At 41.3% G+C, this 24043-nt stretch overlaps 1 pseudogene; it reads left to right on the top strand.

The window, feature by feature from the left end:
- The window catches only part of LOC115937040 (large ribosomal subunit protein uL11 pseudogene), an 85477-nt pseudogene extending 61785 nt beyond the window's left edge, over nt 1-23692 (top strand).
- Nucleotides 23693-24043: the final 351 nt, after the last annotated feature.

Genomic DNA, 24043 nt, shown 5'->3' with positions numbered 1-24043 from the left:
ATTAGGAGAAGGAAGGGAAAATGAAGGGGGGGAGAACTGGAGGGGGAGACGAACCATGAGAGACTATGGACTCTGAGAAACAAACTGAGGGTTTTAGACGGGAGGGGGGTGGGATGGGTTAGCCTGGTGATGGGTATTAAAGAGGGCACATACTACATGGAGCACTGGGTGTTATACACAAACAATGAATCATGGAAGACTACATCAAAAACTAATGACGTGGGCGCCTGGGTGACTCAGTTGGTTGGGCGACTGCCTTTGGCTCAGGTCATGATCCTGGAGTCCCTGGATCGAGTCCTGCATTGGGCTCCCTGCTCGGCGGGGAGTCTGCTTCTCCCTCTGACCCTCCCCCCTCTCATGTGCTTGCTCTCTCTCATTCTCTCTCTCTCAAATAAATAAATAAAATCTTAAAAAAAAAAAACTAATGACGTAATGTATGGTGATTAACATAACATAATAAAATAAATAAATAAATAATAAAAAATAAAAATCTCTTAATTGGGGGTGCCTGGGTGGCTCAGTCGATTAAGCAGCTGACTCTTGATTTCAGCTCAGTTCATGATCTCAGGGTCATGAGATTCAGCCCCGTGTGGGCTTCCGTGCTCAGCAGGGAGTCTGCTTGAAATTCTCCCTTTCCCTCTGCCCCTCCCTCCACTCACATGCATTTTTGTCCTCTCTCTCTCTCTCTAAAATAAATAAATCTTTTAAAAAATCTCTTAATTGGTTGCCTTTAAATATAGTAGGAAACCAACCCCTTAGCTTGAAAAGTAATGAATAGGGGTGCCTGGGTGGCTCAGTCTGTTAAGAGTCTGCCTTGGGCTCAGGTCATGAGCCCAGGGTCCTGGGATCAAGCCCCAATTGGGCTTCCCACTCAGAGGGGAGTCTACCCCCTCTTCTCCCTCCCCTCCCTTTGTCCCTGCTCGTGTTTTCTCTCTCAAATAAATAAAATCTTTTTTAAAAAAGTAATGAATAATGAAAAAGAATCAAGAATTTAAATTATCTTTTTTGTATGGCCTCTTCCTCAGACTAACCAAATAGTTGATGAGAAAAACTTTCCCTTTATCACTGCTTATAAATGAAAGAATAATAAAATTAGATATCATATATTTGGAACCCAAAATGATCATCAGTGGCTATTAACATCGCATAGAGACAAATAAGTAGATACTACGTGTCTCATGATGGAAGTGTTAGTGGAGTAATTCCTCCCATCCTGCCCAAGAATCAAAGTTGAATCAGAGAAGGTCTTTAGAGCTATCAATTTATAGGAAACAAGGAGAGAAGAACATACCGTTAGCACAGAGATGCACTTAGCAAAATCCCAAATGTGGCAAATCCTAAAGGCCAAACGATCTAGTTTCTTCAAGGAATAAAATTGCAAGAGAAAACAAGGAGGAGAAAAAGGGGGGTAGGCAACAGCTGCCCCACGAGGCCATTGTGTCCCGGATTTCTTCTCTCTCTCTGCTCCACTCTCCTGCGAGTGAGAGTTGCTTAGTCATGGTCAAGAGATGGCTGCCAAACTTCCAGATGGCGTGTCCACAACCAGGGAGGAAGAATTCTGGAGAGCTTTTCTCCAGTTTGGGAAGGGCAGCCCTTTTCAGGGACTTCCAACCCTGACTCCAGCAGAATTAGGTCTCCTGGAACCCCCCGCTACAAGGGAGTTAGGAGAGATGGCTGGTTTTAACTAGGCACATTGTATCAAAGAAAAGTGGGGTTAGGCTAGTTAGGAAGAGGTGGGGAGTGGATACTGAGCAGCCAGTGGCCACTTGTCTCTAGCACAGACAGATTTGTGTTGTCCTGGAGACTCTGCTTCATCTGATGAGATTAGAGAGAGGGCTGGGACCCAGATCACAGCTCACGGCTTGGAACAGAGGGACATGTCTGACTTGTGAGGCATGTTCTTATTAATACTAACCAGCCACTGTACCGTGCAATAATATACACAATCACAAACTGGGCTCCTCTCTTCCCCCAATCCTGACTTATTTGCCCAAATGCCATAAACATAAGGAATCGTCTTAAAAACTCTACAAGTTTTGGGGCGCCTGGGTGGCTCAGTTGGTTAAGCGTCTGCCTTCGGTTCACATTGTGACCCCAGAGTCCTGGGGTGGAGCCCCACATGGGGTTCCCTGCTCAGCGAGGAGTCTGTTTCTCCCTCACTCTCTGTCCCTCCCCCTTCATGTTCTCTTTCTCTCTCAAATAAGTAAATAAAATCTTTTTAAAAACCTACAAATTTTATTTGCTGCTTTCTAGACATTGATACCCATTATAGCTGATATTTGGGGGCATTTTTCATTTTTTAGGTGTCATACAAAAGAAGAATTAGGTCATTTTTCTCTTGACTTAACTATTTTCCCTCTCCTTCAATAGAATACTGAGAATGATATAAAATCATATTATTAATACCATCAGGTCTTGGGATCTATAAGTATTACTAGTCAAATATCTATGCCAGAGAATTAAGCCAAAGCCAGGAGAGTTACTTCTCCCTGTCTCTCCCTATCTTCCTTCTATCCAGAGAAGGAAAGAAGATTTTTAAAAATGAACACATTTTATTTTTTAGGGCACGTTATGGTTTGCATTGTGTCCCCCAGAAAGATATGTAGAAGGCCCCTGTACCTGTGAATGTGACCTTATTTGGAAACAGAATTAAGTTGAGGGCATTAGGGTGGGCCCGAATCCAATGTGACCAGTGTCCTTATAAAAAGGGGAACTTGGGACCCAAACATCACATGTGCAGAGAGAAGGTGATAGGGACCAGGGATGTGATGGTGGAGGCAGAGGTTTTATTGGTGCAGGTGTAAGCTAAGAACACTAAGAACAGCTAGCTTTCCAGCAGGATTTCCCAGAAGCTAGGACGAGGCAAGGAAAGAGCCTCTCCAGAGTCTTAGACGAGTAAGGCCCTACCAACACCTTCATTTTGGACTTCCAGCCTTCAGAATCGTGACACAATAAATTTCTGTTGCTTTAAGCCACCCAGTAAACCAACTGCCCTAAGAAACAAATATATAGGACAATTTTAGGTTTATAGAAAAATGGATCAGAAAGCGGAAATTCCCACATATTCCCTCATAACATGCCCTACCCCAACACGGGTTTCCCCTATTACTAACCTCTTGTGTTAGTGTGGTACATTTGTTACAACTGATGAGCCAACACTGATACATTATTATAAACTGAAATCCACTAGGGTTCACTCCCTGTGTGGTACCTGCTATGGTTTTTGTTCAGACATAAGTTTTCAGCTTCAGTGGGTAAATACCAAGGAGCACAATTGCTGGATCATATGATAAGTGTATGTTTTGTTTTGGGAGAAACTGCCAAGCCATCTTCCAAAGTGTCTGTACTGTTTTGAATTCCTACTGGCGTGAATGAGAAATTCTGTTGATCTGCATCCTTGCCAGAACTTGGTATGCAGGTATGTAGTGGTATGTCATTGTCATTTTAATTTGCAATTACCTGATGACATATGATGTGAAGCATCTTTTCATATGCATTATATGCCATCACTATGAAGCTCAGATCTTTTGAAGTTCAGATCTTCTGCTTATTTTTAAGTTGGGTTGTTTATTTTCTTGTTGAGTTTGTATATTTTGGAGACTATTCCTTTTCAGATATGTGTTTTGCAAATATTTTCTCCTACTCTGTAGCTTGTCTTTCATTTGTTAAACAGTGTCTTTCACAGAGCAGAAGCTTTTAATTTTAATGAAGCACAACTTATCAATTTTTTCCTTCACTGTTTTTTTATCTAATAAGCCATTGCCAACCCCAAGGTCAACTAGATTTTCTCCTGTTATCTTTTGTGAGTTGAATAGTTTTGCATTTTACACTTAGGTCTAAGATCCAGTTTGAGTTAATTTCTGTGAAAAGTCTGAGATTTGTGTCTATATTCATTTACTTGCACAGACATGTCCAGCTGTCCCAGCAGTATTCATTGAAAAGATTATCCTTTCTCCACTGGATTGTCTTTGTTCCTTTGTCAAAGATCAGTTGACTATGTGTGGCTCTACTTCTGGGCTTTTTATTCTCCTCCATGGATCTATTTGTCTATTCTTTCATCAGTACCATATTGTCTTGATTGCTATAGTTTATATTAAGTCTTAAAGCCAGGTAGCATTAGTCCTCCAACTTTGTTCAATTTTGTGTTGGTTATTCTGGGTCTTTGCCTTCCCATATCAATCTGAAACTTTAGAGTTAGTTTGTCAATATCCACAAAATAACTTGCCGGGATTTTGATTGAGATTATATTGAACTTATTGATTAACTTGGGAAGAACTGACGTCTGACACTGTTGAGTCTTCCAATCCATGTACATGGGGTCTCTCTCCATTAATTTAGCTCTTCTTTGACTTCTTTCATCAGAGCTTTGTAGTTTTCCTCATATAGATCCTGTACATATTCTGTTAGATTTATACCTAAGTTGTGTGTGTGTATGTGTGGTAAGGAAAGAGGATTTTTAAAAGGTATTTTTAAAAGAAAATAAAATTAGAAAGCTTGGCAATTACAGAGAAGTAAAGTAAAAGAAGAACAATTAAGCTGCAATTCAAGGCATAATTCCAAATGCAAAATACCAAAGGAACAGAATATAGTTTGCTAAAAGGCATAAAGAAAACCCCGAAGACTTCTTTAATAAAAAAACATGCAAAAAACAAGCTGAGAGCCCAAGAACACAGTTCAGTGTTGAAGCAAGCTTTCTGCAGGTCAGAGAAAACTCCCCCGAGCCGGCAAGGCTCTTAGCACCCCCGGCCCGCACCACTCCCTGAAGTTCATTCCTGCAAGACAAAGAGAAGAGAGACAAAGTCACAAGCAGGGCCCCACAGACCTGCAAATCTCTCTTCCACTGGTCAGAAAACCAAGTCAAGCCTCTGAGATATCACCTCTTCTGAGAAAACACATGCTCTCAGACAGACTGGGGAAATGCCAATCCCTATCCAAAATTAGACATCTCCTCTCACACATGAGGATAATGGGGACAAAAGAGACATCATTTGTCAAATGTTGTTTATCAAGTACAACTGCTGTAAAATTTTCTCCTGAAAAGGAAGGAGTCTTTGTTGATAAGAAGCTCGGTGGCAGAGATTGGACTCTGAGAGCAGGGCTTTCAGAAAGCAAGAAAACAAAGGAGGCAATTGAACGGCTCTGGAGAGGAATTTTAGGGTGTGGGGAATGCTGAGAACAGAGAGGAGAAGAGAAATATAGAGGAAAACACCAGAGGATAACTGAGCAGTATGGTTTGGTGTCAGAAGGACTAGACTCTTGTGTGGAATATTCGATTTCATGGTGTTTGGGGCCATTTCAAGGACTTCTGGGTGCTCTCACATAGACTGACACCTTCTTCATCTTCCCATCCATCCATTATGTCTGCTATACTTTATTGCTTTTTGTGAAATGAAGAATGGTGGGGGCGGGGTTGGAAATCAAGGAAGGCAGGCTGAATTCCACCCTGGGTCAGTGTGGAGAAGAGAGTTCTAGGAGGAAGAACACAAGTGATCTCAAAGCAGCAATTCAAAGCCAGACGTGACCACAAGAATGCAAATTTCAGGGAATAGGCAGACATCTTGGAGAAAAATAGGACATGAGGATCAAATGCTCAACTAGGTCGTGTAAGAAAGAAAAAGGCCTCCTCTTTAAAATGATGACAACCAACGTTAATTGACTGTTTCTCCTGTTTCAGTCTTTGCGTCCAAGCAATTTACCAAAGCATTATCTCTTTTGACCTTATGGCCTATGAAGTTAGGGCTCTTATCATTGTCTTTATTCGCAAATAAGAAAATTGAGACTTAGAGAAAGTAATAACTTGCCCAAGGGCACTCAGCAAGTGACCAAGCCAGGAGTTGAGCCCAGACTGCCTGACTCCAGAGCCCAAAGCTCACCTACGATGGTTTAAAGCTGTTTCTCTGGTCCACGGACAAGAATGACTCACAGCTAACTAAGAGGTCTTATGATTCACTGGAACTCTTCTTGTCAAGGTCACCAAACCACCTCCCGGTTGCAAAATCCAATGAGCTGACTTCCGGGTCATAGAAGAAACAGAATCCAGTTTTTGCTTCTTTTGTTTTTTGCTTTTTTTTTCCAGTGACAACAGCTAATGTGAATCTTGCCCAAGCCAGATGCCTCTTCCTCCCTCCTTGGATCTTTATTTTTCTCTACAGCACTCATCTGTATTTGACATTTTATATTTAACTTCTTTGTCCATTGTGTTCTTCTCAACTAGCTATCCCATGAGCAGAGACTTCTGTTTCATTTTATTAGTACTCAGTCAATATTTGTTCAATGAGCCTTAGTATTTAACCAAGAGTACAACATTTCGGAGATGTGTTGGCAGTTCTTTGAAAAGTTAAACAAGCATCTACCCTATGTCCTGGTAATTCTACTCCTAGGCATTTACCTAAAAGGAATGAAAATATATGTCCCCGTCCCCCAGAAGTCCCGTGTAAGAGTGTCCATAACAAGTCAGACAGAGAAAGACGAATACCAGATGATGTCACTTGTATATGGACTCAACAAACAAACACAAACAGACTTTTAGATACAGAGAACATACTAGTGATTGCCAGGGAGACATAGATGAAGGGGCGGGAGAAATAAAGAGGATTAAGAGGTACAAACTTTCACTTATAAAATAAATAAGCCACAGAGATGAAAAGTACAGCTTAGGGAATATAGTCAAAAATACTGTAATAATGCTGTGTGGTGACAGATGGTGACCACACTTATCACGGTGAGCACTGAGTAATGTAGAGGGTTGTCGAATCACTCTGCTGTACCCTTGAAACTGATATAAGGTTGTATGTTAATTATACTTCAGTAAAAAATAAATAAGTTAGAAAAAAAAGTGTTCATAGCAACCTTATTCCTAACAGCGAGAAACTGAGAACAACCCAAATGTCCATCAACAGAAGAATGGATAAACTATGCTATATCCCTTAAATGAACTAGCTAGCACTCGGCAATGGAGAGAAACAAAGCACTGATATAAAAAGCAATATGCGGGGCGCCTGGGTGGCTCAGTCTGTTAAATGTCTGTCTTCGGCTCAGGTCATGATCTCAGGGTCCTGGGATGGAGCCCCGCATCTGGGCTCCCTGCTCAGTGGGGAGCCTGCTTCTCTCTCTTCCTCTACCCCTCCCCACACTCATGTGCTCGTTCTCTCTCTGTGTGTCAAATAAATAAATAAATCTTTTAAGAAAAAACAATATGCATGAATCTCAAACCCTTATGTTATGTGAAAGATGCCAGACACAAAAAGACGCAGATAGATAATGGAATGTATTATTTCATTTTATATGACTTTAAAGAACAGGCAAACCTAATCTGATAGTAAATGGGGAGTACGGGCATTGACTGGCAGGGGTCCGAGAGAACTTTCTGGAGTTACAGAAGTGTTGTTCTCAATTTAGTTCTGAGTGGTGGTTACAGAAATGTAAACAAGGGTCAAAATGAATCAAATGGATCACTTAAGAGGCATATGTATATTTTATGGGTGTAAATTATACCTCAAGTTTTTAAAAACTTGTTTTTAAAATATTAGTCAAAAAAGGTTTTTTCCTCCTCTTGGAAAGCAGTGGGATCTGGTGAAATAGAAGCCCATTTACTAGCTGGGAGATTTCTTAGCCTCTGTTCACTCACATGTACTATGAAGAACACAGTGCTCGCCTGATAGAATTTTTGTCAGGATGAAGCAAGACAAGGTATATATAGTATCCTCAGCATCTTAGTAACGGGCACAAATAAGTGCACTGACAATGTTAATCCTCTGTCTTGCTATTAAAAACAAAAGACAATTCTTTACCCTGATCGCTGTGCTCCAACCAGTTCCAGGTTTTGGCTATCTTTTATGCCCACTGGCAATTTTCTGGGCATGCCTCTGCCTTTTTGGAAATTGAAAAATTCAGTCCATAAGACCGCAAGTGCTTTTGACCTTGACACAAAGCAAAACTGGGTCAAATGCAATCAATTGAGATACTGGCAAGATTAAATGTCATTTCTGCCGTGTATTCCCTAAACTTCAGATCTTTTTTTTTTTTTTTTAAGGCAGTGACGTGATAGAAGGGGCTCATTGACAAAAGCCTTTCACAACTGTCATTTTGATGCTCAAAGTAAATGTCTACTAAAGGTTATGAATTTGGTTGGTGCTATCATCTTATTAATGTGTAAAATAAAAGTAATTATTGGTTGATTTTGCATTATTGACCCGTGTAATGATTTCTGTCACTGTGAAGTATGCTCCTTGGATCCTGTGTGATCGTTACATCTTTGATGTGGCTCCCTTCATCCATTTCCCTGAGGGCCACCATGACAGCCAGGGGAGCAGGTGAGAACGCACCCCACCCCCCGCAGGACCTGCCATGAGAGCCCCGGGGCTCTGGGAGGTTGGGGTGGCAGGCAGATCTGAGGACTTCAAGCCCACATCTGAGAACCTGCAGAATCTATGAGGTGGGAAGACCTGGGACAGTTCAGAATCTGGGGGCCCCCAGGTTGGCAGGAGGTGTCCTGACAACCTGGCTTCTGAGAGCATATAAAAGCGACAAACCAAAACAGCTCCACCCTCTGAGACTGTGACCCTCCCTGCACCGGGAAATCCCTGTCCATCTCCCGGAGGGTTTCTATCCACCTGGAACCGCAACACTGTCTGCTTTATTTGCTCTCCACCATTAGATTTGATCAGAGCCTGGGAACAGTTGCACACATCTGGAACCAGCGAGAAATAGCTAATGCTAAACTCACCCCTTCCCAGTTTTGACTGCTGGCGTCCCCTTCCAGCTAAATCAGCAGTCCCAAGACACTTCGCCAGCCAAAGCCCCAAGATCTGCCTTCTACCTTCAGGTTTCCTTGTAGACTGGCATCCTGGGACTTCATTGGAATAAGGAATAGAGACGTGGGACCCTACTCTCTCCCCATCCCGTCAGTGCCAATGGGGTATTTTGTGGATTAAGATGCATGTTATGAAGCCTCTGTGGCCCTGGGCAAGTTTTTCTTTCTGAGCCTGATTTCCTTTTCTATAAAGTGGGGATGCCACCTCACAGGGTTGTCCTGGGGATTGAAGGAAGAAAGAATAAAGTTCCTGGCATGCTGCCTTCAGAGTAAGTGCTCCACAGACGGCAGCTATTGCTGAGTGTAATTAATTTTATCACAACCTCCTAAAACCTTGCTCTCTCCTTCTCATAATCCCCAGTTAATATTTTCTCCAGGCTTCAGTACTGCTTTGGGTATCTCATGTTGGTCATACTGGTCCCCCCAGGTTGTTTTGCCCAGATACTTCTGCACCCACTATACCAGAGAATCTCACCTTTTCTCAGGTCTCCTCTCCCTTCCAAAGAGATGGAAAAGAGGGGTCCAAGAAGATAGGACGCCTAGAGAATTCTTCTGCCATCCTGAAAAGTCTTTGTTTTCTCCTATGATTCGGTTTCCCCTTACAAACAGCAAATACAGAACCACTCAGGACCCACCAGGTGAGCAGAGATGTAGGAACCAACAGGTTCACGTTCGTAAAATCTTTTGATGTCATCTGACACAAACGTTCCAAGATGGTACATGCAAGGTGTTTCATGGTTTTCTACTTTCGCTCATTGTTTTCTTATTCCTTAAGCAGGATGAGCGCCCCAGAATGACGACCTCTTCCTGCTGGAAGGGTCCGTAGAGATCTGGTCTGTGGCGCCCTGACTGAGGGCCAAGGAAAGGCTTCAAGCAGGGGCTGTGACTCTCTGAAACTGCACCTAATTTTTAGGCATATGCATGTTTTTGGAGAGAGAGGTCCACCCCTTTCACGGCTTCTCAAGGATTCAGTGTCCCAACCTCCTGATTTTACATATGAAGACACTGAGGCCTGGAGAGAACTAATTTAAACGTGGTTAATGCCTAAAGGAGGGCTATTGTTAACAGCCGTGGGACAGCTACTTTATTGTTGCCCTGTATCTTTTCAGCCCATTGGCCAGGTCGCCTCTCTCAGAATCTAGCAGGCTTACCCAGAATTTCCAAAGCCTCACTACTATCCATATACTCCGCTCTGCCCTGGAAAAGAGGGTTTCCAGATTTACCAACAAACCGGCAGCAACAACAACAAAAGGATGCCTCGTTAAATTTGAATTTCACATAAGCCACAAATAATGTTCTAGCATAAGTAGGACTCGCATCTGAAACCCACTCCTAACCAGGCAACCCTCTATGGAGAAGACATAGCCACATAGGCCATACCCCTGAGCTGCAGCACATTTAAGGAATTGCTAACTAAGAATAGGGTCCTTGGGAGCGGAGACCAGGGCCCCCACACTGGTGGAAAAGTCTGGAAGGAGCCCAAGGGAAGCACATAAATCCATGACCCAGGGATGAGTAGTATTTTCCTAGGCTAAGTCGGGTGACAGAAGCCTCTCTAACCTGAGGAAGGCTGAGACAAGGGGGTCAAAAACAGTCTCTCCTGACCTAAAGGCTGTAAGAGGTTTGGCAGGGGCTTCCCCCTCTCCTGTGAAAGAAAACTGGCAGGGCTCGCCCAGGACACAAGGCTCGTATGGACTCCCATGACACCCTGCAGGAACTGAGGAGAATGTCCCTTCCATAAGTAAAAAGCCAGAATTACTAAATTACTGTTTCTCAATAATAATAATTACGAACATAACGCCAATCTGTAGAAATTTTGCAAATTTAATTATTAACTATAAAGCTATAGGACATGGAAAACTTAATCACAAATAATTAGAAGCTCAAGGTCTCTAGACTATAAAATAATTGCACCTCAGCACATTGCTTTCGTGGCGATATTGCCACGCTAGTTCCGTGGCTTAGCTGTCCCAGTGTCTTGCTTTCTGTAAAAATCGTGGCTAGATTTGACTGCCTTACTTGTGGTATTTTAGTCCTTACGTCTTTGAAAATAAGTTCGAATCCTGAGAAACTACATTGGCAAAGTTAAATATATCCTGAGAGCTACAGAAGTATGCAGTAAGGCGTCCGATAAGCTACAGTTGCAAATACATTAAAAGACACTAACAGATGACACACTGGATTTCAAAAAGTAGCCCGAGGCTTGTAGCTCCTTCTATGTTGATGTTATACCAGTGATACCACATTGCTCATCTAGGTCCGCTCTATTTCTTTTATAAATTATACCGTAAAGTACTACATGCTCATTATAATTCTCAGATACATGGCATCTAAATCACTGAGAAGTTCATGATGCTGAGTATCTAAACCTGTCTTCTTCTTCTTTTTTTAATTTGAGAGAGAGAGAGAGCGTGCGTGTGCAGGAACAGGGGGAGGAACAGAGGAAGAGGGACAAGCAGACTCTCTGCTGAGCACGGAGCCCGAGGCAGGGCTCAATCTCATGACCCTGAGATCAGGATCTGAGCCAAAATCAAGAGTCAGACACTTAACCGACTGAGCCACCCAGGCGCCCCTAAACCTGCCTTTGAAAAATGATATTGTTATAAGGAATATTTTAAAAAGAGATTTTTGGCAAAGAAGACATCCAAATGGACAACAGACACATGAAAAAGTGCTCAACATCACACGGCATCAGGGAAATACAAGTCAAAACCTCAATGAGATACCACCTCACACCAGTCAGAATGGCTAAAATTAACAAGTCAGGAAATGACAGATGTTGGCGGGGATGAGGAGAAAGGGGAACCCTCCTACACTGTTGGTGGGAATGCAAGCTGGTGCAGCCACTCTGGAAAACAGTATGGAGGTTCCTCAAAAAGTTGAAAATAGAGCTACCCTATGATCCAGCAATTGCACTACTGGGTATTTACCCCAAAGATACAAATGTAGTGATCCGAAGGGGTCCGTGCACCCCGATGTTTATAGCAGCAATGTCCACAATAGCGAAACTGTGGAAAGAGCCAAGATGTCCATTGACAGATGAATGGATAAAGAAGATGTGGTGTGTGTATATATATATATATAATATTATGCAGCCATCAAAAAAATATGAAATCTTGCCATTTGCAATGACGTGGATGGAACTAGAGGGTATTATGCTAAGCAAAATAAGTCAATCAGAGAAAGACAATTATCATATGATCTCACTGATATGTGGAATTTAAGAAACAAAACAGAGGATCATATGGGAAGAGAGGAAAAAATTAAAACAAGATGAAACCAGAGAGGGAGACAAACCACAAGAGGCTCTTAATCATAGGAAACAAACTGAGGGTTGCTGGAGGGGAGGGGGATGGAGGGATGGGGTAACTGGGTGATGGACATTAAGGAGGGCATGTGATGTAATGAGCACTGGGTATTATATGAGACTGATGAATCACAGGCCTGTACCTCTGAAACCAATAATACATTATATATTAATTAAAATGAATTTAAATTCTAAAAAAAAAAAGGAAAAAATTTGGGGGGCACCTGGGTGTCTCAGTAGGTTAAGTGTCTGTCTTCAGCTCAGGTCATGATCCCAGGATTCTGGGATCAAGTCCCAACTTGGGCTCCCTGCTCAGCAGGTCATCTGCTTCTCCCTCTGCCCCTCCCCATCCCCTGCTTGTGCTCTTTCTCTCTCTCAAAAATGAATAAATAAAATCTTTTTTAAAAAATTTTAAAAAAGACTATATCAGGGGCACCTGGGTGGCTCAGTTGGTTAAGCGACTGCCTTCAGCTCAGGTCATGATCCTGGAGTCCCAGGACTGAGTCCCGCATCACGCTCCCTGCTCGGTGGGGAGTCTGCTTCTCTCTCTGACCCTCCCCCCCTCATGCTTTCTCTCTCATTCTCTCTCTCTCAAATAAATAAATAAAATCTTAAAATAAATAAATAAATAAATAATTTTAAAAAAGAAATTTTCAAATGAATTTTGTATTATAGTTGGGATGGTCTTGGGATTCAGAGACGATATGGATTTTCGTTATCCTTTCTCTCATATTTCCTACATGAGAGAAATTGGCATCAATGTAAGAGACTCTGCAATTTGTTTAGCACCAATAATATTTATTTTATAAATATTGGCTGTGTTTTTCTTCAAAACACTTCTGAATCCCTTCGATGCTTTTGGAATCATTATGGACATTTAATTTTGGTTCTTATAACTCTTTGCTAATGATATTAATTTTACATAAAATGTTATGCCAAATTAGTCCTGAGCAAATAAATTTTAAAGTGGGTTTTTAATTTTTTAATTTTTAAAAAACTTTATTTTAATTCCAGTGTAGTTAACATACAGTGTTATCTTACTTTCAGGTGTACAATATAGTGATTCAACACTTCCATACATTACTCAGTGCTCATCATGATAAACGTGCTCTTAATCCCCTGCACCTGTTTCATTCCCCGCCCCCGCCCTCCCCCCGCACTGGTCTGGTAACCATTAGATTGTTCACTATATTTAAGAGTCTCGGTTTTGTTTTTTTGTGTTTTTTTGGGGAGGGGGGTTGTCTCTCTTTTATTCCCCCCCTTTATTCATTGTTCTGTTTTTTAAATTCCACATATGAATGAAATCATATGTATTTGTCTTTCTCTGACTGACATATTTCACTTAGCATTAAACTCTCTAGCTCCACCCATGTTGTTGCAAATGGCAGATTTCATTCTTTTTTATGGCTGAGTAATATTCCATTATATATATGTGTATGTGTGTACATACACATATACACACATACACATATATAATATATACCTATGTATACACACACACACCACATGGTATATATCTATATCTATATCTATATCTATATCTATATCTACCACATCTTCTTTATCCATTTATTAGCTGATGGACACTTGAGCTGTTTCCATAATTTAGCTATTGTAAATAATGCTGCTATAAACATAGGGGTGCATGTATCTCTTTGAATTAGTGTTTTTGTTTTCTTTGGGTAAATACCCAGTGGTGCAATTGCTGGATTGTAGGGTAGTTCTATTTTTAATTTTTGAGGAAAGTCCATGCTGTTTTCCACAGTGGCTGCACCAGTTTGCTTTCCCACCAACAGTGCATGAGGGTTCCTATTGCTCCACATCCTCACCAACACTTGCTGTTTCTTATGTTTTTGATTTTAACCATTCTGGCAGGTGTGAGATGACATCTTATTGTGGTTTTGATTTACATTTCCCTGAGGATGAGTGATGTTGAGCCTCTTTCCAGATGTCTATTGGCCATCTGCCTGTCTTCTTTGGAGAAATGTCTGTTCATGTCTTCTGCCCATTTTTAATTGGATTATTTGGTTTTTTTTGTGTGTTGAGTTGTATAAGTTCTTTATATATTTTGGATACTAACCCTTTATCAGATATGTCATTTGCAAATATCTTCTCCCATTCAGTAAGTTGTCTTTTCATTTTGTTGATCATTTTCTTTGCTGTGCAGGGCTCTTTATTTTGATATAGTCCCAATAGTTTATTTTTGCTTTTGTTTTCCTTGCCTCTGGAGACATATCTAGAAAAATGTTGTTACAGCCAATGTCAGAGACATTACTGCCTGTGTTCTCTTCTAAGATTTTTGTGGTTTCAGGTCTCACATTTAGGTCTTTAATCCATTTTGAGTATATTTTTGTTTATGGTATGTAGCTGTCCGGTTTTCCCAACATCCTTTGTTGAAGAGATTGTCTTTTCCCCATAGCATATTCTTACCTCCTTTGTTGAGGATTGATTGACCATATATATAATCATGGGTTTATTTCTGGGCTCTTTATTCTATTCCATTGATCTATGTGTCTATTTTGTACCAGTACCATATTGTTTTTTTTTTTAGTACCATACTGTTTTGACTATGGTTTTGTAATATAACTTGAAGTCTGGAGTTGTGATGTTTTTCTTTTTCAAGATTGCTTTGGCTCTTCAGGGGCTTTTGTGGTTCCATACAAATTTTAGGATTGTTTGTTGTAGTTCTGTGAAAAATGCTATTGGTGTTTTGATAGGGAATGTGTTAAATCTGTGTATTGCTTTGGGTAGTATGGAAATTTTAACCATATTTGATCTTCTAATCCATGAGCATGAAATGTTTTTCCACTTGTTCATGTTATCTAAAAGTGGATTTTTTTAAGTTTACCTTTGGTTAAAATCTAGAATTTATATCTTTATTAAACATTAAGAATTTCTAAAACAAAACTATGTAATGAACTCTTCATAGGATGAGGATATCAATTCAACCTATCAACTGTGTATCCAATAAAATTTCAAATTTATGTTTGGTAAATGTGTTTTCAATACACTCCAACATTTCATTGAAGTTGAAAATAGTTACATAGTTTTTGGATAGTATACAAAATGCCCGTAGTTCAAAAGATTTTTTTTCTGTATCATTTCTCACCAAGTTTAAAGAATGCGCAGAACCTGATGTGAAGTGTCAGAGCCCAAATAGAGTGAAAAGAGTGTTCCTCTGTCACCTCAGCCTGGCATGGAGCCTCTGGCCGGAGTGAGGTGAGGAGGGTACCCACATGGGGTGGGGTTGGAGAGGCAGCCCAGTGCTGGGAGTCAGAGCCTGCATGGGATAAAGAGGGAATCCCCACAGAGGGGAAGCCCAGCTGGTCATCAGAGTCTGAACAGGAGAGTGTATGAGTGGGGGCAGTGTAGCACAAAGAATCTGAGTCAGTGTGAGGTGAGGTGGGAATCTGGCAGGGGAGGTGCAAGTTTGGGTACATACAGGGGAACTGGTCAAATTGTGTAAGTATATTAAGGATAATGGGAGCCAGGTTTCTTACATTTGGAGTAAGTTACAAATATGGAAGGGGGAAAAGAGCTAGAATCAGACCTGTATATTGGATTGGGATTGAAAATAATTGTATGAACTCAAGTCCAAAATATATAGATACATAGAAGTAAACACAGATGGAAATGTGTATAAGTATGCTCACAAACATATGTGTGTGCACATACACATACATATATTTAATACTGCTCACTAACTTGCTTGGAAACAATGACATCTCAGTGGCAATGAGCACACCTAGGGTTCAGATCTTGGCTTCTAAATTCCCTTTTCCACTTAAAAGAACCAAGAGAAGTTAACTGATTCTAGGTCTGGGTAGGAAAATACAAGATAAACTTGGAACATCTTGTTATATTGAAGTGTTCAAAGAATGATGAGTACTTGTCAAAAGGACACAGAAGTCAGTTTGAAGGGGCCCCTACTGGTCAGACTGGAGACAACATAATCATCACAATAAATAATGATGGTAACAGATTATAATTCATTTAAAAATAGGAAAATGTATGTCCATACAAATATTAAAATAAATAATAAATCTAAAGTTTGATGAGGGGTGGTAAATTTAAATAGTTTTAAAATACCACCCCACTAAACACTTCTGAATTTTGAAAGGGAAAAGTATAACTTCACAGCAAACACTGGAACAGTCTACCTTAACCAGGTGATCAAAATTAACATCATCAATGATGGGATAAACCAAAATCTTATGCCACCTAGGATGCAATGAGAACAGAGTCACTTCTGTGTTATTTCTGTCAAGAGACATAACCTGGATCTAATCATGAGGAAACATCAGACCAACCAAAACTGAGGAACACTCCAGAACATAACTGGTCTGTAATCTTCGAAAGTGCCAAGTTTACGAAGGTCAAGAAATGACTGAAACATTGTTTCAGACTGAAGGAGACTAAGACAGACTGCAAATGCATGCATTCATCATAGATTATTGGGACAATTGCCGGAATGTGAAGGGAGTTTATGGATGAAATGATAGTTATATATCCACGTAAATTTCCTGATTTTGATGCTTGCAATGTGGTTATGTGGGAGAATATTCTCATTTGTAGGAAATCCACAGTAAAGTGTGCAGGAGTGATAGAGCACTCACGTTATTAATGAACTCTCAAATGGTTTAGGAAAATAAAGCTCCTCGTTATCTAAGTTTGTGATTGTTTCAAAATACAAAATAATAAGGCATAGAAGGGGGAATATAAAATGTCCTAAATATGTTTTAAGTAACTTCCTTTAATCTACTGCGTTTTCTATGCACATTTGCAGCACAGTTGTATTCTTGGCCCAAATTATTTTTTACTAAATTTAGTATTTGTATTTTGCACACTTTGTAAGTGTTTTGACTTAGAATTTGTAAACATTCAAAGTAATATGTAATAAAAATTTAAAGTAATAAGTATCATGTGAAGTAATATGTACATAACAGGTAGGTAATTTATACACCAACTAAATCCCCATATCATTGAGAGTAAACGCTATAGCTCGACTAGTGGACCATTTTGCAGTAACTCCCAACTTATTTCTGTGTAATATTTTTTGACTTATTAATGATCAATGAATACTAGCTTTTAAAATGATTGTGACACTATGAAAGCACATATACATTGGAAACTCAAAATGCCGTTCTGTTTTCAGCAAACAAATCTCAGAAGATATGATCAACAAATCAACTTCAAAAGATCAAATTTAGCTAGTCTCTAATATCAGTAGTGTCTCGTTTTCCATTTTAAGATACAACTGGGGGCGCCTGGGTGGCTCAGTTGTTTAAGCGACTGCCTTCGACTCCGGTCGTGATCCTGGAGTCCCGGGATCGAGTGCCGCATCAGGCTCCCTGCTCATCGGGGAGTCTGCTTCTCCCTCTGACTCTCCCCCCATCTCATGCTCTCTCTCTATCATTATCTCTCTCAATAAATAAATTAAAAAAAAGATACAATTGGTATATGAATCAGAAAAGCAGCTCTTTGTCTAGAAGCAGTTTATTTTAGAAATTGTTTGGGTGAAAAGGTCTTTCCTTTATCCAACGTATTTTTGTTGCATAATCAAAGCAGAACAATACACAGACATCTCCCACTTAACATTAGTTAATCCATTCTTGAAACTCAGATGCTCTGAATAACAACAAAAATAGTCCTTTGCCCCATTATTTTCAATGGGAAAATTTATTATACATTATATGTCAACAGAAAATCCCAAACAACTTACTAAGACCTAACCAGAACACAGTGCAATGCCAACAGGTAAGTAACAAACTCAGGGGATATAAATTGTTTACAACATTGTTTCCTGATCACCTATCAATATGCCTGCTCTGTATTCAACAGCATGTAGACTTAGCATGCAATAGTACATTTGCAATACAGCACAGCAAATAACAGACATCAACAAATGAATCTAATAGAGAAAATGCAGATAGAAGTTTGTAATAAAGGCAATTTCCTGCAATGCTACTCACCAAGGGAGGTGGACACTCGGAGCTGACAAAACTTAAGAAGCCTGGCTCCTGATAAATCTTCAGAGAAGGTAGGTGACATTACAGGATGAGGAAATTGTCAAGGAGAGCTCTGCTTACACTCTCAGCATTTATTTTTATAAATTTCTTTATAGGGCGCTACAGAGACATAAGGCCACTTCTAAAAAGCAAAGCTTGTCATCCTATGGCCTCGGGTCAAGAACAGGGACAGTGCTGCTTATGTCAATTTCAACCTCCAGTGTCCAGGGGTTTGATTTGATGCTCTTTCAGGTCTTCACCATAGTCTTTCTCAAGCTCAATGGCCAATAATCCCACAGCAGGAGATTTTGGGGATTTCTCTAACTTCTTTTTTGCTATCTCTTCTAAGCCTGCTTCCTCTGCAAGAGTCAGAGCTTTGCCTGGGCATCCACCACCTCTTAGAGCCTTTGAAATCAGCCACAAATTGCAGTGCTGATTCCTTCCATGACCACATATCATTTATAGAAAAACTCTTTGTTATGCCTTGCCAATAATAGTGAAGGCATCCACAACCTGGACCAAGTTTGGGAATGTTCTCCCATGAACGTGAGCAAATGTCTTCTATATTGAGGAACATGTACATTCTATAAAAGTTGGGCTCTATTGCAAAACTAGTACAATAAGGTATGACCCTGCTGGAAGGAGGTACTTCATTTCCATCTTTCAGAAAATTGGTATAACGTACTGATTTTCCTAACGAAGAAGGCAGATTTATGTCATCTATCAAAAAATTGTCATAATAAGCAATAAATTGCCTCTTTGGAGTCAACAAATTAATAATATATATATAATATATATATTTTTTCCTTAACCTACCTCACCAACTCATCACCATGCTTACTGGAGTAAATCCGATCCCTTCTTCCCCCACAGGAGATGGGAGAAGAGCTGTTCACACACGTGTATGGACTTCTCATTCCCTCTTGCTCTGCCCCCACACAATGCTCTCCTCTCCACCCAGAAGTTCCTGGGTCAAATTACACAACTTGGACAATTTTTGGGTCACTACATCCTTTTGGTTTTTTCTCTACCTTAAGCCCTCTGGGTGACGAACAGCTCTCTAAAACTAATTTTTTTGCCATATGCTATGATTCTGTTTCATCCTCCCAGTAAAGTTCAGTATTTTCCCCTAGGTTTATCAGTATTGTTAACCTGGAAGGAGACTGCAAACATTGACTTTGATTTTTGGAGCACTAATGGCTAAAAGAATTTTGCAATGATATCAATTTTAAGTGAAATCTATTTTTAAAGCTTTGGGTTGGGGAGTCTGGGGTGAGAGGTCTGGTCCTAGAGTTGTACATTCAGACTCGGACGGATGCATCACAGATCAGCAGAGCATTAACTGACGGCTCCTGTCTTTTTAAATAGTTACTGTGGATGTTTTTAAAAACCATCTCTATCTTCCCACTTTGGAGATTAATCTTAGGAATTAGTGGTACAAATCAAAGTGTCCTATCTCTCTTTTAAAAAGTCTTCTCCAGGGCACCTGGGTGGCTCAGTTGGTTGAGCGTCTGACTCATGATTTTGGCTCAGGTCATGACTTCAGGGTCATGGGATTGAGCCCTAATAAGGGCTCTGTGCTCAGTGGGGAGTCTGCTTCTCTCCCTCTCTCTCTGCCCCTCCCCCACTCACACGTGCACTTGTGCTCTCTGTCTCTCTCTCTCTCTCTCAACAAATAAATAAATCTTTAAAAAGTCTTCTCCAAAGTGAGTTTGAGAAATAGTCCAGTAAGGGGCAGGGATATTAGAAGTTTTATTTGTATTTCATGTCATCCATTTAAATATTTACCTTTTCATATCATTTATAATGCACATAATAATTTAGTACAGTAGTAGAGTCTATAATTTATCAAAAATTTGCTTACATCGGTGGTACGTCCTCATAACTTTTTTTTTTGTTTTGGCAGAAAAGTACCAGGCAGAGGACTTGAACCTTTAGACATCTTGCTGATGTTTATTTTAATCATACTCTACTGAGTTGTCCAAACCTAATTAAGTTTTTGGCTCCGTAGAGGAGAGATGATGTTCATTACATGTCATTGGCCACAATGTGCCTTTTTAATTATTGTTAGTGTTTGTGTGCAACTGAGCACAAAATGGCCAAATTCCAGATTAGAAAGCTCTGGGCTTTGTTTTAATTGTGGATGTGTGGAATTACATAGAAGCTCTCTTTGATCATTCCAAAGGATGTTTCCCTTGAAGGTTGCAAATACATCTCAGGCTACCAACTAAGGTGCACAAAAACAAATATACTTTTAGCATTTTTAAATGGGTCTAAATTTCTGTTTTGGATCCAGTTTTGACTATTGTTATGGGCTCAGTCGGCGGCCCCAAATTCCTATGTTGAAGTCCTAACACCCAGCACCTCAGAATGTGACAGTATCCAGAGACAGGATTTTTAAAGAGGTGATTAAGGGAAAATGAGCTCATTGGTGGTGGGCCCTAATCCAATATGACTGGTGTACTTACAGGAAGAGGAGATTAGGACACAGACAATACACACCGAAGGGCAATCATCTGAAGACACAGTTGGGAAGACAGCTATCTGCAAGCCAAGGGGAGAGGCCTTTGAAGACTCAAACCCTACTGACACCTTGGTCCTGGATTTCCAGCATCCAGAACTGTGAGAAAATAAAATGTATGTTGCCTAAGACACCCAGATGTTGATATTTTGTTTATGGCACCCCACACAGACTACCTATGATTCAGAAATTTGAGGACCTCCCGTGAACTTTATCCTAAAGTTCTGTTTCAGCCTGAGGGGTTTGTGTGATGCTACTGTGTCAGGGCAGGAGGCTCATGACATTCACCCCACTTCGTCAATGAGACACTGCACAGCTGTTCCCAGGGCTGGCCACATAACTTGCAGGCCCGGTGCAAAATGAAGATATAGGGCCCTTTGTTCGAAAGCATGGACAAAGTGTTGTTAAAGGTATTAAAATAGAAAGCTCATTTCCTCCATGGTCTCTCTTCTGATGTGTCATGGCTGCTATTTTCTCTTTGCATTTAATGTCATTCTAAGTAAATAAAAATTTTGAAATGTAATTATGAGCATGAATTTTGCCATTCATCCTTGTATGGTGCAATGCCAGTGTTAAATAATTCACACATGGACTCTATAGCTGAGCCTGCCTCTGTGCCCTATTCTTATCAGAACGATGGAAATCTTGCACCAGACCAGCTCAGCTGTCTTCACCTCAGCTGGTGACACACGCATGTTCCACTGACCCTCCCGCCCTGGGCTTACTGATGAGTAAGGAACTTGAAAGGACCAGGAGCAGTGGGCTGCCTTTCTTTCCCTTCCCTTCTAAGTCACCGCTTATAAGGCTTGGCTAACACAGGGAGGTAACATGAGTGAGAAAGGATAGGACAGGGTTCTGGGCTGTTCACAAGAGGCCACTGCCTTCTGCCGGGTCTCAAAGCAAGCTCTGGTTGGTAGGCACAGCGTGCTCTTGTGGACTCCGTCATAGATGTCACGTGCTCAGCTGGTCTTGCTGAACCCCAGGCACCGGGTGTCCACTTTAATGCTGTGCTCACTACGCAGGGTGAGCAGTATATGAAAATGAGGAGGCAAGGAACGGTGCATACGCATAGTGGGCTGTCTCCTCCGCTCATGCACGTGCTCCACTGTCCCATCCACTTCACTCACAAAACACAAGCTCAAAAATAAAACTGAAGAATTACCAAACAGTTAAATTCACCCTGGGACCCTTCTGAGGGTGGGGCCTCCTGGGGGTGGGGCTCTTGAAGGCAGGGCCTTATGGGATTGGGACCCCCCTGGGGGCGGGGCCTTCTGGGAGCAAAGCCTGCGGGGGGGGGGGGGAGGGGGGGGCGGGCCCTCTGCAGGCAGGGCTGAGCGCATCTGCAAAGCTGGCCCATAGTGAAGCTGGCCCTGTCTCTCCCTCTGCTCCCTTTCCCCAGGGACCTTTAGGCTTTGGAGACTAAAGCCAAAATTAAAGAAATATGTCTAATTGGTTTATAGCTGTGGTTGGATAGTGTTTTTTCAGTATTAATTGACTGGTTCTTCTCAGTATTTTTCAAAGTCCTCCCAACTCAAGGCTTTCTCTTAAAAAGCAGTGCAAGGCTGGCCTTTCAATTGGGTCAAGCTGTTTGGTGATTCTCTGTAAAAACCCACCCCTCTTGCACTGCTCAGGAGGGTAGTGCTGCATCCTAGGATAAATATAAATATATGTCAAATGTGTTTATATATTATATTTATGTGTATACATTGAATTCTATGTTTACACCTATGCATATAAAATTAAAATATTATTTAAAATGCTGTTTGCCCTTTATTTTGGTAAGATGGAACACATTTCCATCAGGAGATTTTCCTCAACTTCATGATAACAATTTAACATTGTCTTAATTAATCCTCACAACACCTCCCCTTCAGATGTTACAATTAAAGTTCAGTGAAGTCCAATCACCATGCCTGAGGTTATACACCCAGCATGTGGCCTTTTGCCACAGTCTGGCAGCCCAAACGGGGGAGTGGGGGTTGAGTGTCTTTGGCCAGAGAGACAAAGCTGGAAGATGTAAAGAAGGGAAGTCTTGATTAGTCTTTCTTTTTGGCCCCCAAAAGAGGATTTAGCAAGAGTCCTATCTCCCAAAGGAGGAGGCACCCCATGGGTCCGGGCTGGGCAGTAGTCTGAGAACAGAAGGAAAATTCCCATCACCAAGGAGAATGACCTTCTCCTTCACATGAATGGCACAGACTCCCCCTCACCTGATACGTTTCTGTCCACTAGTCATTCCCCTACTCCCGCGCCATATAGCATTCTCAGGAAATGGCTGATAAACACATTCAACCTGCAGAATCATAGCAAATGAAATAACATGTTGACCCATCCTGGGAGTTTTTGATTATTATGAGGGGCCAAGTCATCCCAGGGCAAATGCATACATTTCAAGAACCAATAAGATGACTCCAAGAGTAACATAAAGGATAGTGATCATGATGGGTCCAGAAACATTTCTGGGAGTCCCTCTTAACATCCCTCCCATCGGTAAATGGGGAGGGAGGACTGGACGACCTGTGGTGGCTTTGCAGCCCGCACGCCTTAGCTGTATCTGAGGGGCACCGGTGGCGAAGTCGGTGGCACGTCTGCCCTGGCCCCGAAGATCGGCCCGCTGGGTCTGTCTCCAAAAAAGTTGGTGGTGACATCGCCAAGGCAACCGGTGATTGGAAGGGTCTAAGGATTATGGTGAAACTGACCATTCAGAACAGACAGGCCCAGATTGAAGTGGTACCTTCTGCCTCTGCCCTGATGATCAAAGCCCTCAAGGAACCACCAAGAGACAGAAAGAAGCAGAAAAACATTAAGCACAGTGGAAAGATCACTTTTGATGAGATTGTCAATATTGCCCGACAGATGCGACACCGATCTTTAGCCAGAGAACTCTCTGGAACCATTAAAGAAATCCTGGGACTGCCCGGGCTGTGGGCTGCAATGTCGACGGCCACCACCCTCATGACATCAACAGTGGTGCGGTGGAATGCCCAGCTAGTTAACTACAAAGGAAAATGTTTCAATAAAGGATCATTTGACAACCAGTGGACCTTCTGATGTGGCCTCTTCCTTGGGGGAGCTAGCTCCTTTGTGGTCAGATGGTGGGCCAGGGTGGCAGGACCTGTGAAGTAGTAGCTATTTGGGTAACAAGTTCCCTCTGGGTGACAGAATGACGCCCTGGATGGGACTAGCTCAGAGAAGACACCTAAAGTTCTTGGCCTTTTGTAGGCCGCATATGCATAAAACTCTTCATAAGAATAAAATTCTTTGTCAAAAAGAAAAAAAAAACCAAACATCCCTCCCATCATTTCTTCTTATCTCCAAGTGAACGGTACTTAGGTATTCTGGAAAGAAATATGGATGACATAGTAAACTGTACATGACCCCTGCAGCTTAATTCATCC

The sequence above is a fragment of the Leptonychotes weddellii genome, chromosome 6, assembly GCF_054177405.1.
Source record: "Leptonychotes weddellii isolate Sample4059 chromosome 6, ASM5417740v2, whole genome shotgun sequence".
NCBI classification, from domain to species: Eukaryota; Metazoa; Chordata; class Mammalia; order Carnivora; family Phocidae; genus Leptonychotes; species Leptonychotes weddellii.
The sequence above is the reverse complement of the archived record's forward strand: the minus strand, read 5'-3'. Positions and strand labels throughout refer to the sequence as shown.